The sequence below is a fragment of the Candoia aspera genome, chromosome 3 (assembly GCF_035149785.1).
Source record: "Candoia aspera isolate rCanAsp1 chromosome 3, rCanAsp1.hap2, whole genome shotgun sequence".
Taxonomy (NCBI): Eukaryota; Metazoa; Chordata; class Lepidosauria; order Squamata; family Boidae; genus Candoia; species Candoia aspera.
The window spans coordinates 100,334,031-100,350,992 of NC_086155.1; the positions used below are offsets into that span (position 1 = coordinate 100,334,031).

Below are 16,962 nucleotides of genomic sequence, written 5' to 3' on the forward strand. Positions count from 1 at the left end.
CTTATTCTTCTGGCAGATTTGATAAAACCTCCTCTTCCCAACCTCCAAAGAAAAAAAAGGAAATAGGAGCAATCAATATATGGATTATTTGGTATGGCTTAAATCATTACTCTCCGATTGCAAGGAAATACTGTGATGAAGCTGTATAGCAATTCTAAAATGGGAAAGAGGAGGCTCCCCACCCTTTCTGACAGACTCTGGTTTTAACCTCAGAGTTGAATCATTCCAATACTTTTTTAGGGGAAAAATTGTAAGTAAGTAATCTAGCCATTAAATGATACATAAAGGCCATCAAACTTGGGTCACTCAACAGAGGTGAATGATCCCAGAAATTCTAAATAAAGAGAACAGAATTATCACCTTTAATCACTGACTTCTACAAAAGAGGAAAATCAATAAAGTCCCATTTTGTTATAAAACAGTCTAGCAGCTAAAACTGACTTCAGCACTAAGAACTGAGCAGCCACGGGACAAAAGTGTGCATTTGGGGCCCAGATTTATTATTACATAATGAACATACTTTTTTCTTCAAAGCAACCAGCTTTGGTACACAGCTACACTGGAAATACCTGCAACATCTACTTACATTTTTTAATAATGTTATTGCATCTTTCAAAAAGAAGTAAACAGAAACACATTAAAAGAAAAACAGTAATACACACATCCAGCAAATTAATTAGCTATGTAATTACAACATAGAAACAAACTTGCAACGTAAGTAATCTAGTAGTTAGCAAGAACATCCTACTTCTTAGGAGAAATGGATCAGTCTTGATAATAGTTAAGACTGATTGGAACTGAGAGGCTCAGGTGCCCTACTTTCAGAATGATGGGAAGAATCTTGATTTCCATGAAGTCCACAGTACATTCCCACCACATAGGTATCCACTTTGTGACAGGCTGCAATTTTTGGTAACTGTGCAAAAGGGACCCACACTTTTATGAATAAATATACAAAGATTCTATCTGCAGGGTTGGCAAAAGCAATGGTTAGTACTCACTTAAATCTCTAAGGGTTGTAGGGCACTGCACAGCACTTTAGGAACAGTCTTTAACCAGAAGGCATTAATGCAACACCCACTGAGGTCATTTATGGAACCTTGATAAATAAACATTTTACAAAATGGTCAAAATAGCATGAGGATGAGGTCAATGAAATCTGATCACTTTTAAATTTTAACCAAATTTTAATTTTTTGAGATCATGAATAGTATCTGGCATCTGAAACAATTGCCAGTCCCTACACTAAGACATTTATGGGTGACATGGTGGCTGTTCTTTCCTGCTGAACACAAGCATTTTTTCCACTCTTCTGTCTTAAATGAACTGACCACATAAAGCTCAGCCCAGCTTTGTTTGGGTAACCAGCATAAATTCTCAAGAACTGATGTATGGACTAGTTACTCTGAAAATAGCATTTTGAGGAGGGGTGAACGGGCCCAATTATCTTATCTTTGTTTGGATTCAAGGACAAGACAGTGAAGCCTGATCCATCCTTGTATCACACCTGTGAGTAAAGGCAAATTGTTCTAACATGTTAAGCAGCCTGAATGATGAAAGGCTACATACCAAAAATAATGAAGACTACATGAGAAAAAGGATTATGCAGATAAGGACTGTACTTCCATGTTCTTTCTTGGAGGGGTTTGCTAGTACAGGATGTTGTTGTTAGACCTTGAAAAAAGGAAGAGCAAATACACCAAACCAGCTATAAATTCTTTACAAGATTATTTAGCTTGCCATTAGAAATACAATAGTTAGTAGAAGCAACTATTTGGTTTGAAACCAGGAAGAATGCGATAGCAGAGGGCTCTGGAATCAAAATTATTTGATAGTTTATTTCAATGGCAGGGATTTCATTTTTTTTTCTCAGTACGCTCCCACAGAATGATACTAGTAGGTGAAAAAGTTTTTGCTCCTACACAAAAAGTGGAGTATAAACCAAATGAATGAACAGATGGATGGATGACGTCAAATTTGCCTTTCAGTGTTAAATACTTAACCTGAATTAATAACTGACCTCATAAACTTTCCAAGAATAAGAGGATTAGAACTAGAAAAGGGGAAGAGGCAGAAGCCTGGAAATATGTATCATAGATTGTTAAAAAATTTAATTCAAGTAACTAAATGTATACGCTGCTGAATGCCCAGCAACTCCCAGATCCAACTATTCTATAAAAGTGTTAAACATCATGCTGTTGTCATTAATTTATGTTAGTTTATTTAATAATACACACAGAGAGATACAGACAAATCCAATGCTCAAGGAGTGGTAGATAAGCTGTTGCACTGTACTGTGGGGCATTATGGGAAAAAATATGCTGGTTACAAAAAGTTTGGCAGGGACAGCTAAAATTTTTAGAAAAGGAGAGAAAAAAATCATAATTTCTACTTCCCTGCACATTCTTCACTCCGAAAAATTCATCATGAGAAAACAGAATTTTTGCTCAGTTATAGGGTCAGAAGCACATAGAGAAAATGTATACAGGTAGACCTCGACATACAACCATTTGTTTAATGACAGTCCAAACTTATGATGGCCTCGGAATGGGTGCTTTACAGCCTGTAAAGCACTTCCAATGACACAAAGCGTCACACCATTACCCCATGATCACATGATTGCATTTCAGTGCAATCTGGCTCACATTTACGACCAGTTGCAGTGTCCTGCAGTCTCCATAATCACATTTTGCAACTTTTTTGCCATTTTCCAGCAAAAAAACACCACTGGGGAAGCTGGATTCACTTAACCTCAGTGATTTGTGTAATGCCCACTGTAAAAATGGTCATAAAATCAGGTCTGGTCCCATGGTGACTCAACTTGTGGCTGCAATGACCTATGATGGAAATTCCAGTCCCAATTGTGGTTGTAAGTCAAGGACTACCTGTAGTAGCTTCAGAAGCTTGGGTTTGTACACTGGGAGAAGTAATCTTGCAAAAAATAGGAATATTTGTGCAAGAAGAGTAAAGAGAGACTTAAACTTGACTACCACCTTTGGTACCACCCGACTCCACTGATCTACCTGTTCCACCTGACTTCAATTAGTTTCAAATGTTATTCTAATCATGATAACTGAAATGAATAATTTGGACATGGTATGCTGTAAAGCAAGTAGTAGCCTCAAGCATAATCTTCATTTACAAAACAATGGATAATCTATGAACTGCAGACACACTCCAGTCTACCATTTGTGGTTCTCCAGTACCTTCAGTGGCATGTCAAACTTGAGTAGCCAAGTGACTACTTGGCTACTAAAGTTTGACAGTAGCCACTGAAGGCACTGGAGATTGCCACTGTGATTTTTTACATTTTTTTAAAGTCATGGTTAAGAATGGGAATGAAAAATTGCTGCTCTCATTCTTTACCTTAATCCTCCAGGTTTTGCCCCTATTGTAGCCTACTATCGGCTACACCATGGGAGCAGGAATAGGAAGCTCTAGAAACAAAAGTCCGTAAAAGGTTGATTCAGGGCACTGAATGATGGGAACGGGGGTACCCAAAATTGAATATAACATTCTAGATACTGTCTGGCCAGTACAGAATAGGTTTAGGCTTAAGAAGCAGTCCGCTGAAGGTATTCCCTGCCACCTTCTCTAGCTCATGGCTCTTCCTGACATCCTTGCCTACTTTATCTTTTTTTTCCCAGCCAGAGAATTACACCATTTTTATTTCTAAGAATGCATGGAATATCTCCTTAAAAAATCAGGGTGGGTGTCATTTGGAAGTCCAGGGGCTGCAATTCAGCCTGCAAACCTTCCAGAGAGCTGCAGAAGGCTATCTGATATTTATTTACCCATATTTGTATGCCACTTATTCTCACCATTCTAGGTGAGTTACAAGAAACATCTATGCAACACTCATAAATAGCAAACACTATTAATAAGAATTATTACCAAAACCTTTTGCTACTGTCAGGCAGATCTAAATACCCTCCTAAAGACGACGGTTTTCATCGTTTTGCAAAATGCACATCTGAGCTTGGGGGGAATCTGTTCCGGGGGTGTTGGGGGGGGCTGCTGCTGAATGTGTTATTCTCTAGGTTCCAACTCCCAAACTCTTTTCAGGTGAATATCTGGAGCATCCTCATCCTACTAGATCATGTGGGGCAGGTGGATAATACCTGAAGGTGGTCCTGAAGGGAATGAGGGCCCAAGTCATAGCATCCCATATGAACATATTTTTTCAGCTTTTTCCTTCAGTTGTGGAAGGATGGAAACAGGAGTGGGAGACTTTTGGGAGATATGCATGCTTGGTCATGGTTGGCAGGGAGCATCTTGAGCTAGAGAAAGTGTCAGGAAGCAATCTCATTGATCTGCCTCCCACCAATGAAAGGTAATTGTTCCCTTCTATTCTGCACTGGTCAAACAATATTTAGAATACTGCATCCAGTTTCATTCTCTATTTTAGGAAGGATATTGACAATCCTGTGTGTGTCCAGAGGAAGGCAACCAAGATAATTAAGAAAAGTGAAAGGAAAAATGTATAAAGAACAATTGGACATGTTGGACATGTGTTTAGCTTGAAGAAAGGAAGACAGAGGAAATCTGATAGTAGCGTCTGAACGGCTGTCGTGCAGAAAGTTGGCACAGATAGGACAAGTAACCTGAATTGCCAACTGCTAGGGATGCTATAAGAGTGGACTCCTGCACTTGACAGGGTGCCAGACAAGATGGTCTCGAAGGTCACTTCCAGCCCTTACAGTCTATGATTCTACGAAATGAGCATTTTAAGGTTTGTGGTGCCCACAACAACAGCCTTTTGTAAGACTCCTCACTAATTATTGAAATTCCATGTGTTCCCATTGGTCATAAATGCTCCCCATATGAGAGTTAGTTCTCACACTGTCAGAGCAAAAAGTAAAATATCAGAGCTATCCTTTACCAAACCAAGAAACATGGAAAGTAGTGTCCTGCCCAAAAGAAAGGGCCATCCAGCTTGTTGCATAGCCCACAAAAGAGAGGGAGATGCAAGAATATGAACACTGATTTCATTATAAATAGATTTTGCTTTTAATACAACAGCAGTCGTTGGAATTCCTTCATAATGGCTTTTTCCACAATAAAACTTATCAAAATTTCCTGGATACTCGTGGGTCTGCTTAACTGGCTCTTATCTAGCCAAAAGGGAGAAACCTGACAGTTAATTCTAATGACATTCCAATGGCAACCAATTGTCTTGCCAAGTTATTGACCATTAAACAGAGCATCACCAACCTGCTCTAGTATAAGGACCAAACAGAGCAGCATCTGAATCAGCTAGCTATCCAGATTCACTACCTGACCTAGGCAGCAGGCTGGTTTCCTGGCTAGGTAAGCATGATGGAATTCGAGAGAGATTTCAAACTTTCATCCCTCAATATGAATTACACATGTCCTTTGAGATGGGCAGAACTCCCCATAGATCATTCCAAGACAGGGTTCATATTCGGACTTTTGACCAGGGGAGCTGCCAAATCGGTAGTTCCACTTCTGGAAAATAACCTTATTCTAGAAAACTATGGTATTATGGCAAGGCTCCAGCAAACAAACAAACAAATAATTCTGGATAGGAAAAGCAGGCAATACATTAATAGCCAAGGTCTTTTTCTTTTTTTGCATATAATGCAAATATTTATCACAGAAGAACAAAAGCTTTATCAAATCCTTACAGCTCAAAGCCATAAGCTACACAATATAACAGCATTCACATGTTCTACTTAACCATAATAATGGTAGTACCTATCCAGTCTTTCACTAATGTTGATTTCTCCCCCACCCTACCAGCTGCATGGTTACCAATCATCTATCAATGGTTTATTTATAGTTAGCACAGAATTCATACCTAAGATGAAAAGTATTTCTGGACAGAACTAACCAGAAAATGAAAATAATGTGCACACTTAAAACAAAACATTGTTACCTGTGCTGCTTGGGGGAAAGGAGCCATTTTTTGTCTGACTTTGAAGTTGCTCTGTATAGTTAAGTTTGATATACCAATGCTCACACTATAGTCTATTTGAGAACGGTTCAGTTCCCATTGAGTGAACATGTAGTTCACAAGAACAGTGCTTCTCAAACTTTCTGAAAACATGGACCACTAAATAAACTTTGGGAAAATGTGGGGGAGGGGCCCTCCAAATAAACAAATGTCCTTTCTCCATGTTTTCTTCTTTAAGAGCATAATAATAATGATAATGAAAATATTGGTAGTAATTTATTACATTTATATGCCGCCCAACTCCCAGCTATTCTGGGGATCACATTTTTCATTAAATATGACAATGGTTGCAACCTTCCCATTTTAAAGGCATTTTTAAAATAAGAGTTGTACCAACAAAATTAAATCAAAAATTAAAGAAGCCTGTTTCACCTGGAATACTGTATCTAGCTTGACAACTTGGCCTACTAGTTGTTGCTGAATTTACCCGAATGGCCAAGGTATTGGCAGATGGAAGCCCACCCATTATCCAATCAGCAATGACTTGAACTATATATGTGTGTGTGTATGTATGTGCATATATATATACATACATACATACACACACATACACATTTGCAGACTACTTTTTATTGTTCAGATAATATAGTCTAACACTTTTCAATGCAGTGAATCTAATGAATAGATTGAAATATAAACATTGGAGTGAACTGTCTACACCACCCTATGGTTGAAATTACATCAGAATGACTTCAATGAGACTTTCTCCTAGTTAATAGCATTATTACAACAAGGAATCAAACTGCTTCTCATCATGAGCTTGCCCCACAGCACAATAATTCATTCATTGCAGAGCATCTGTTATTCAGCTACAGTGAATTATAATTTTGCTTTACCAAAGGTAAGGCTTTTAATACAGGTCTTAAATGTTATATTGTAAATGGACTTCCTTATTGTAAATTTCAAATTATGCTTTTTAATATCTGTATACAGTTGAAATATGAATTTAATTTTTTGCACCATTAAGTTGTTATGATTATTTATTTCTCAAATTTCGTCACCGCCCATCTCCCCCAAAAGAGGAACTCTGGGTGGCTTACAATAATGTTAAAATACCCTAAAACAGCATAATACATAAAATATAACATATACAATATAGATATACAGTTGTAATCAAAATTATTCAACCCCCATTGCAAATCAGGTTGATTGTAAAACTGTACAGACTTTCAGCTGTTTGCAATGAACAAATCAAACAAAAGCAATTGAATAGCTCAACACAACAAATGCTTCAAATGGTGTCCCCAAAGTCAACTGAAAATGCAACTTAAAATGCCTTCTCCAGTCTCAAAATTATTCAACCCCTTCATGGCAAGCATCTCCAGTACTTAGTAGAGCATCCTTTTGCTATTATGACCTGCTGCAAATGAGATGCATAGCCAGACACCAGCTTCTGGCAGCATTCTGAGGAATCTTAGCCCATTCCTCATGAGTAATGGCCTTCAGTTCAGTAATATGCTTGGGTTTGCATTCTGCAACCACCTTCTTCAAATCCCACCACAGATTTTCTATGGGGTTCAAGTCAGGTGACTGTGATGGCCACTGTAGAATCTTCCAGGACTTCTTCTGCATCCAAGCCTTAGTGGAATTTGAGGTATGCTTGGGATCATTGTCCTGTTGGAAGGTTCAATAAAGCTCAAGCTTCAGCTTCCTTACAGATGGCATGACGTTTTCTCCTAAGATTTCCTGATACTTCAATGAATCCATCTTGCCCTCTACATGCTGCAGGTTTCCAGTGCCAGAGGATGCAAAGCAGCCCCAGAGCATCACCGAGCCACCACCATGCTTAACTGTAGGCAGAGTGTTCTTTTCAGCATATGCTTCATTCTTCTTCCTCTAGGCACACCGCTGATCCATCAGGCCAAAAAATTCCAATTTTGTTTCAGAACAGAATCCCAAAACTTCTGTGGCTTATTCATATGATTTTGAGCATATTGGAGCCAACTTTTCTTGTGCTTTTGGGTCAGTAGTGGTGTACGTCTTGGAGTTCTGGCATGGGAACCTTCTGTGTTTAGTATGCGCCTTACTTTGCTCACTGAAACCTCAGTGCCTGTTGCCACCAAGTCTTGCTGCAGGTCTTTTGCAGTCACTTGAGGGTTTCTCTCCACCTGCCTTCTCAGAAATCTGGTTGCAGCCACTGACAGCTTCCTTTTTCTGCCCCATCCAGGTAGTGTAACCACTGTTCCTTTAACTCTGAACTTGCAAACTATGCTTCCAACAGTGTCTCTAGAAACATTCAGTGCCTTTCCTAGCTTTTTGTATCCTGTTCCTTGTTTGTGAATGGCAATGACCTCTTACCTTTCTGGGCCATTCTTTTGACTTAGCCATACTGTATTTCTAACACGCAGTCAAACATGACACTCAACAAGCCCCTAGCCACTTCAGGTATTTCATGTGTTCCAGCTCAAGCACACCTGGTGCAACTTATGAAGCCCTTGATTAGTTGCATCAGGTGTGCTTGAGACAACACCTGTTTTGCATACTGTATGTGTGCTGTTGTGACAGATTCTATTCAGGGGGTTGAATAATATTGAGACTGGATAAGTCATTATAAGTTGCATTTTCAGTTGAATTTGGAGACACCACTTGAAGCATTTGTTGTGTTGAGCTATTTCAATTGCTTTTGTTTGATTTGTTTATTGCAAACAGCTGAAACTCAGTATATTTTTACAATCAACCTGATTTGCAATGGGGGTTGAATAATTTCGATTACAACTATAAATATAAAATGGGACCAAGATGAAAGTTCAAGGTTCTAATTCAATTTGTGCATGTTTAAGACCACCTTAAGGCAGTAGCCATCCCCAGAAATGATTGCTCCCCCCCTCATCCCAAGCAAGGTGGCAGAGCCACGTCTTTAACTTATTCTGGAAGTTCAGGTGAGAGGGGGCCTGCCTCACCTCTGGGGGAAGAGTGTTCCACAGGGCGGGCGCTACTGCAGAGAAGGCCCACTTCCTGGACCCCGCCAGTCAGCATTCTCTTGCAGACGGGGTCCATAACATGCCCTCTCTGCATGACTGTGTGGGACGGGTCAATATGATGGGGATGAGACAGTCCCTCAGGTAGCTTGGACCCATGCCATGTAGGGCGTTAAAGGTAATAACCAACACCTTGAATTGGACCTGGAAGCAAACAATGTCCTAACAGCCAGGAACCACGCTGAGACAAGGAATAGGTCTCTAGTGTTTTATTACTGCTACATAAACAGAAAATCCTAACTGAAGAAGCGTGGGAAAAACCCAAACATATAAACCCCAAAGGCTAAGGCAGGCCCGATCTGTGTCTCTTTGAATGGCTACCTAATTCCTCAGTACTACGCATGCGCTTTACAGCCTGGATGGGAGCCCCCTGCTCGCCATCCTTACTCATGACAAACAATGCAGCTTGCGCAGCAGGAGTGTTACACGTACCAATCTTGGGGCAGCAAGAATTTCCCATGCAGCTTCATTCTGGACCAGCTGAAGCTTCCAGATACTCTTCAAGGGTAGCCCCATGTACAGCATGTTGCAGTAGTCTATACGGGAGATGACCAGGGCATGAGTGACTGATTGGAGGGCCTCTCGATCAAGGAAAGGGAATAACTGGCACACAACATGAAGTTGTGCAAAGGCCCTCCTGGCCACAACTACCACCTGCTCTTCGAGGAGTTGAGAGTCCAGGAGGACCCCCAGATTACACACCGGGTCTGTCTGTGGCAGTGCAACTTTGTTTATTGAATCGAAGATGGAACTAGCTATTTAATAATAACAGATTTATCTGTTTATTAGAGAATATTCAGATTTACAGCTGAAGTCCTAGAATAGATTCACTACTTACAGGGTAGTACTTCCTGGGGGAATTTATAAACTACGGTGAACTAGGAGAGCTTGATCCTTCAATCTCTGCCACAGCAAATGTATGTTACAAGTAGAATCAGCTTTACACCAATTTAGCCCTGGCCAGGGTGTTTACAATTATCTATTACAGAGCCTGAATTTGAACACATTTAACATTTACTTTGATGCTTAGAAGAATAATTTGATGAAAATTCAGAATCTGGGAAAAGCTGTTTTAACATCAAGAGTTCTTTGTAAGAAAGTATCAACAATGTTGTTTGGAGAGAGAGGCCTGCCTTTTTTTTTTTCCAGCAATGATTTTCGCACAAGGAAATTTTGAAAGACTCTTGCTTAATAGAAGTCATTACTTCTCTTTATCGTTCACCATTAACTATTTCAAGGTAGTGCTCAAGTGCTGGGACATACAACTGACCAAAAAAACAGTTTCAAAATGGCAGTGCAGTTATGACGACTCCTCAAGAATAAAATAGCTTATTAGTAATCCATATAAATTGAACATAACCGAACAACTAAAGCTGAGAGTGGACTGTTTACAAGCAATAATCTTTTAAGAGAGACTACTTGCACTTCACCAAGTTTACTTAAGAGGGTAAACTGATTGAATTCATTTGTGAATCTCTCTCATTTGATGTCTACCAGAGCATTAACAGTCCTTTGGTTCTACCATTCCCAAAGTAGAAACAGTCATTGTTAAATCAGGTTAATCCTACCATGTAGATATATTTTCCCACGCTACCTCTGTGCCCACTACAGCATAATTCCAACAAAAACAGGTCATTATCAAGGCAAGAAGAACTATTATCATGGGAATCTACCACAGCATGCCAGCTTTTCCTGGGCAGGGAACATTGCTTTGCTTGTAATTGTTTAAAAGAACTATGGTTCTTCTTGCCATTGTTTAAAAGAACAGTCTCCTCTACAAAAGATAATCTTCCTGTCTTTCTGCTGATCAGACAATAAATGACAGAAGATGAATGAACATTCTCTCGGGAAATCTGTATTTGCAGAAGAGAGAGACCAGATATCCGTAGGGAGTACCCCAAACCCTTCTTACATTAGGCTAACCTCCACTGCAAATGTTCTTTCCAAGAGCAATTGTCAGCCATTAAAAATTCACTTCTGGTCTAACAGCCCCGTCAGGGAAGGACCATTTGTAAGGTAGAACCAACAGGTAGGAAAAGAGTTAAATTCTCTCCCTACTGTATACTGAGTCTTGTTTTCAAGTATATCTGCATCTCACTTTGTATTGGCACTATAACTAGGTCAGCATTCCCCCAGAATGTCTCTTCCTACCCTAAGAGATCTGAAGATGTAAAAGATACTTAACTTTACACACTGTGTAGTTAAGTTTTCTGCTGCATGGACAACCTGATGCAGTTCAAAAGCTGTGGCTGAGTACTATTCACAATGACTGCTTTATCCAACTATTCAGTCTGAAGCCAATACCATCTGTTGCCCAGACAGGCTACCTTTCGGGAAAACATAATTAAACATTGCTAGTCCCTTAAGTCAAAACATTCTGGAGAAAGCATTAGTAAACCACTTCCAAACTGATGCCAAGAAAACTGTCCTTTCCAAAAGCCAAGCTTTATTCAAGGACAACTTTAATGCTCATGCAAACTGGTTGTTGCCCCTGCCTTGCAGTATCTGCTGGAAAAGAAGAAAGCAAAAAGACCTTCCCAATTTCTATCTAATTCTCAAAAGCAAGACAAAATAGCAGTAGCTCCTACCTCTCTTGATCATCCTCCCTACATATCATAATAAGAATTGTGACCACAATGTTACATACTGGAGAAATTTAAGAAGTGCCATGGGTAGTACAGAATAGATGATTGGTCAGACAAGGAGCAGGAACTTCCTCCTTGCTTATCTGCAAACCCGTTGGACATCATGGTCATAAGACTGGGCCCAATTAGCTCAACTCTCCAGAGCACTTAGTGAGAAAATGAGCAGGCATACATGATGGCTACTTCTTGCCTAAGAAGCAGTCCTGTTGATTCCCTCTGAATTAAGACCAGTTCCTTCTGGTTCATTTTCCAAAAAGACAGGAGTTAAAAAGAGAGGTGGAAGAAGAACAATCAAAAAGAGGAGTTACTAGCAATTGTCCAATCCCTCCACTGAATAGTTTTGAGAAGGGAGCAGCTGTTCCTGCCCAAAACAATCACTGGTTCCTCTGCCTCAATCTACAGGTGCTGCTCAATTCTTGGGGCAAGAAAGCATGCAAACAGAGGAAGGTTCTCTCTGCTCAACCTCTGGATTCTCACCTGGTATGGAATACCATGGCTGTATGCTGAACTGCTGGGGTGGGGGAGTTAAGGAGGATTGAGGAGTAAGCAAAAGCAGCAGGGGTGGTCATGGCAGGAGCAGCTACTTTGTTCACTCTCATCTGAATTCCACCTCCTGGTAACACAAGTCCAGGGCTGCTGCCTATTGAATTCAATCTTCATCCGTACCACCCACAGATGCAGGATAGACAAGTGATAATTGCCTCCAAACTCTGCAACGCACTCATCCTTTCTCTTTGATAATGCAGCCCAGGAGGAATGGGTTTAGCAGGTCCAGCCAGAGAATGGTTTGGCAAAAGAAGACAGTATCCTGTTCTCTGACCCTCTCTGATTGGGTTGTATGAAGGGCTGAGCTACAGCAGGCCCAAAACTCTGAACTCAGAAGGAGAGCATACAAATAAAGTGAATGCAGGGATGAAGTGCCATTCTTTTTGTGACTTACTTCCCATGATGCATCACCCAACCAGACATAACAGCATTAGAAGCCCTAAACCCACAATGAACAGAGAGGCTAAACAGAACAGAAAAGTTCAGAATAACCTCTACCTTCTTTTCCTTGCATACTACCTGTTCCCCAATATACCATGAGTTTTAAGTAGGAAAATTCAGAAAATGATAAATATTGGGGGAAGGAGAGGGGGAAGAAGAGTCTATTTTGTTGGGGAGACTGCTTAGCCCTACTAGGATTATTATTTAATTGCTTCTCCACACCCACGAACTGTTCTTCAGTATAAAAATGGCAGAGTTAAATCCCTTTTTTCAAATAGTTGTGATGTTTGGCCATAAATCTGGATCCTGTGATCAAACCTTAGGAGATAGATAGGTAGATAGGTAGATACACACTCAACTCTGACACTTTAAGCCAGGGCAAGAAATATGGTATCCATAAATACCTTCTTTGATGTCTGTCATATAATCACAGAATATAAAGATAGGGCTATTGAAGATCATCTAGATCCTAAACCAATTCCTTGTCCAGCCATCCAGCCTGTGTTTGAATACCTTCAGTGAAAGATTGTCCACCACCACCTGAGGAAGTCTGTTCCATTGTTGAAGAGCTCTTACCATTAGGACATTTATCCTGATGCCATATCAACATTTACTGTCTTGTTCATTTTAACCTACTGATTTTTGTCCTATCTTCTGGAAGAACTAAACAATTCCTCACCATCTTCTACCTGATAGCCCTTTCAGATACTGTAAGACAGCTATCATACATTCCTGCAATCTTCTCATCCCCGGGCTAAACACAACCAATATAGAAATATCAGCCAGCCGGGAAGTTTTTAAGCGTCAGTTTTCTCAGAAAATTTGCCACTGGAGACAGTTTGCCAATTTCAGAGGTGTATGATGCTTACTTTCCAGGTGATTATTCTAGAAACTTGAGAAGTAGTATCTCCCTCCCTCATATCACAGATATTCTGAGGAATATGCCAATTGTAACATACTCATTTGCATAGGAAAACCCACACCTCTAACTCATTGCATCCAACTGTTCCTCAGGGGGTTTTTTTTCTTTCCAAGCCTTGAATCATCATGTTTACATTCTTCCATTCCAGCTTGTCAGCGTCTTTCCTAAAATGAAATGCTCAAAAGTGGATACAGTATTCAAGATGTGGCCTAACCAATGCTGAATAGAGGGGAACAATTATCTTAACACATTTCTTCTATTGATGTAGCCTTGCATTTTTTCGCTTAACTTTTTCACCTGCATCATACTGTTAATGCATGTTCAGCTTATAGTCCACCAGGACCCCCAGATCCTTTTTGCATGCACTGCTACTACCCTATACTCATGCCTTTTTTTTCTCCTACCCATATGCTAGAATTTGCATTTGTCCCTGTTGAAATTCTTCTTGCTGGTTTCTGCCCATGATTTCAGCTTGGATCCTCCTGAATCTTGATAGGGTCTTCTAAGGTGTTTGCTATGCCATATAGTTTTCTCACAGTATGTTAGTATAGCTACAAAATAAGTAATTGGGAAGCAAAACCAGCAGCTTACAGGGGACCGATAGCCATTCTTAGAAAAAAATGAAGCTTTACCTACAAGTGTCCACAGCTGCCCAGTAAAAAAAAAAGCAAAAATGAGTGAGAAGCTAGTTTGGTGTAATAGTTCAGGTATTGCACTAGAAACTGGGAGACCATAAGTTCTAGCCCCATCTCACAGGGTTATTGTTGTGAGGAAAATAGGAGGCAGGAGTACTGTATATGTTGCCTTTAGTTGTACAAATTAAGGTGGAATATAAATCTAATAAGCCAGTTTGGCATAGTGGTTAATGCACCAGGCTATAAACGGGGAGACCATGGGTTCTAGTCCTGCCTTCAGCACAAAGCCAGATGGGTGACCTTGAGCCAGTCATTCTCTCTCAGCCCTAGGAAGCAGGCAATGGCAAACCTTGCCAAGAAAACTGCAGGGACTTGTCCAAGCAGTTGCCAGGAGTCAACACTGACTGGAAAGCATAAAAATAAATAAGTCTGATAATACATTTTTAAAAATAACCTGGGGAGAGGAGAATGGTAGACATCAACCTTCTCACTTTGCCTTTCCCCACTCTTGCATTAAGCATACTGTAATTTACCTGGTCTTTGACATAACTGTAAGCAGCATAAGACCTGAAAGCATTTGACTAAAATATAACTCAACCATTTCATACACTACCTTCATATAGTAATAGATTAAGAGCAGTTTTATCAAGAAGTAGAAAAGACAAGTGAAATATCAGGGACACAGATAAACTGAGGAAAAGAACAAATAAATTATCCACTAAATGTTGATCCTTGAACAAGCAGAGACAAATACCAACTAATCTACATACCAAGACATACATCAGTCCCATGCATACTTCTTACTATTATGTTCAACAGAGTTTACTCCCAGATATGAGAATCTTTTAACCCTTGTTCCTTTGTTCGCACATGAACATGTTCACCGTCTCATCTAATAAAACAGTCCTGTGCGTCCACCGGTCCTTCACCTCCTGATCAACATTTCCACACTGTCGGTTTCTACTCAGCATTTCCTCCAACGAAACAGTGCGGCACGCTCTCCCTCCCAAGACTATTTCCTTAAAAGCACTCCCGATAGACGGAAGAATATCTTGCAAGGGCTTGTATTCAGATAGCACGAAACAGAAATCTGTAGTCGTGCAACTTTTTTCCCACCCGGTCAAAATAAGCTACGCAAACACATTAACATGTCGCAACTACTCCTGGCACAAAAGCCCTCTTTCTCCTCCTTTGCAATCAAACGTCGCCTGTTCAGTTTTACAAACGGTCCGACGGCAGCAAGTTGGCAAGACGGAACAGTTTGATTTTTTCAGCTAAGCAATGGGCAAACGGCTTCCTTATTCCACTAGCTAACACGGTAACTCTCCCAGTCCCATCCTCCTAGAAACCCCCCCCCCAACCTTTCTCACTGTAGTAAAGCACGCTGGACGTATGGCTTACAGGGTCGACGGTGCGCGTTAGGTGCTCAGAGGACGGCGCATCTCACGATTCGATCAGACTCTTCTTTGGATTGCCCTCCGCCCCCTCACGCCTTCCTCTTTTCGGCAGAGCTGGGCTAGAAAGTTTTCATTCGCAACCGGAGCCGAGTGGGCGGAGTTGGGGAGTCAGCTGTTCCAGTGGTTTAAGGAAGCGCTCAAAATTGAACTCCGCTTTGCTAATGTCACTCACGCGTGGAGTGACAGCCGGATGAAGCGCACGTGGAAGAGATCGGGAAAGCGACCTGCAGCAACAGCCGCAGAAAGAAGCCGACCAGGGTATCCGCACGTCTATTTGCTCTGGCGTCCCTTTTTTTTCCCTCCGCTGTAGTCTGTGGGATTAGCTTGTACGCGAGTATTTGAAGGTACAGCCTGTTAGTGCAAGAATGGAAGAGAGTTTCAGTAGGGAAAACATCCTGGGGAAAACAACCCCCTGGTTGATCTCAGTTACTCCTCACACTTGTTTCCTCATCGCGAAAACCGACGGCAACAACGGTGAAAAACAACAACCCCCCCAACACTATATTAGACATAATTCAACTAGATATGGGGGGGGGGTGTCTTAGACCAGGAGATAAAACTAGACCGTAAAGAACAGACATTTTAAAAATTAAAATAATTAGTACGGTGTTTTTGTTTTGTTTTGGGGAGTTTGCAGCATCTCTTTGCAACTATTAGCGTTTTTGAGCACTACGGCAAATGGGGAGAGACAGATGGGAGAAGGGTCTTCACGCACTGACCCGGCATCTGTAACATTAATTTCATGTTAGTTAAATTAGTCTCTGTGCTTAACAAAGGGACCTCCCAGTTCTCTCTCTCTCCTCCAATATGTAGGTTAGACAGAAGTGAGCCTTTTCTGTTTCCACATATTTCTGAATCCAACTTTTACTTCAAACACAGTAACACCTGTTAGCATTCACTGATAGCTGGGCTATTGTTGCATTGAAGATAAACTATATTGTGGATATCTTCTTGGGAAATGTTACTTAATGACTATTCTTTCTGCAGTCTGCTCATGGTCAGGAGCATATCACTCACAGTGGCTCCTGCTGAATTTACATCTCCCACACTTTCCCCCCTATAAATAATCCTTCAAAAATTAATGACTGAGTAGCGGGAGGTGGAATTATGTAATTATGGGCATTTCTGCAGGTAGCTGCTGCAGTTGTTTGACGGACTGCCTATCTCCCATGGTTTCTGCCTGGCTGGTACATGCCAGCAGAATTGGCATCTATTGGGTCCCTTCAGTTAAATAGTGTCATTTATCAGGGCCCAGGAAGCATGCCTTCTACGTCATGGCGCCTGCCCTTTGGAATGAGATAGCCCCTGAAATCCTGTTTGGAGTTCTATTAAGGCTTGAAGACCTGATTGTTGAGATGGAT

At 40.8% G+C, this 16,962-nt stretch overlaps 1 protein-coding gene across 1 annotated transcript in view; it reads right to left on the reverse strand.

The window, feature by feature from the left end:
- Positions 1 to 15,609, reverse strand: part of PLA2G4A (phospholipase A2 group IVA) — an 88,892-nt gene extending 73,283 nt beyond the window's left edge. The window contains exon 1 of the mRNA XM_063298412.1: positions 15,546 to 15,609. The gene's annotated coding sequence lies outside the window, so the exon portion shown is untranslated. The remainder of the gene's footprint in view (positions 1 to 15,545) is intronic.
- Positions 15,610 to 16,962: the final 1,353 nt, after the last annotated feature.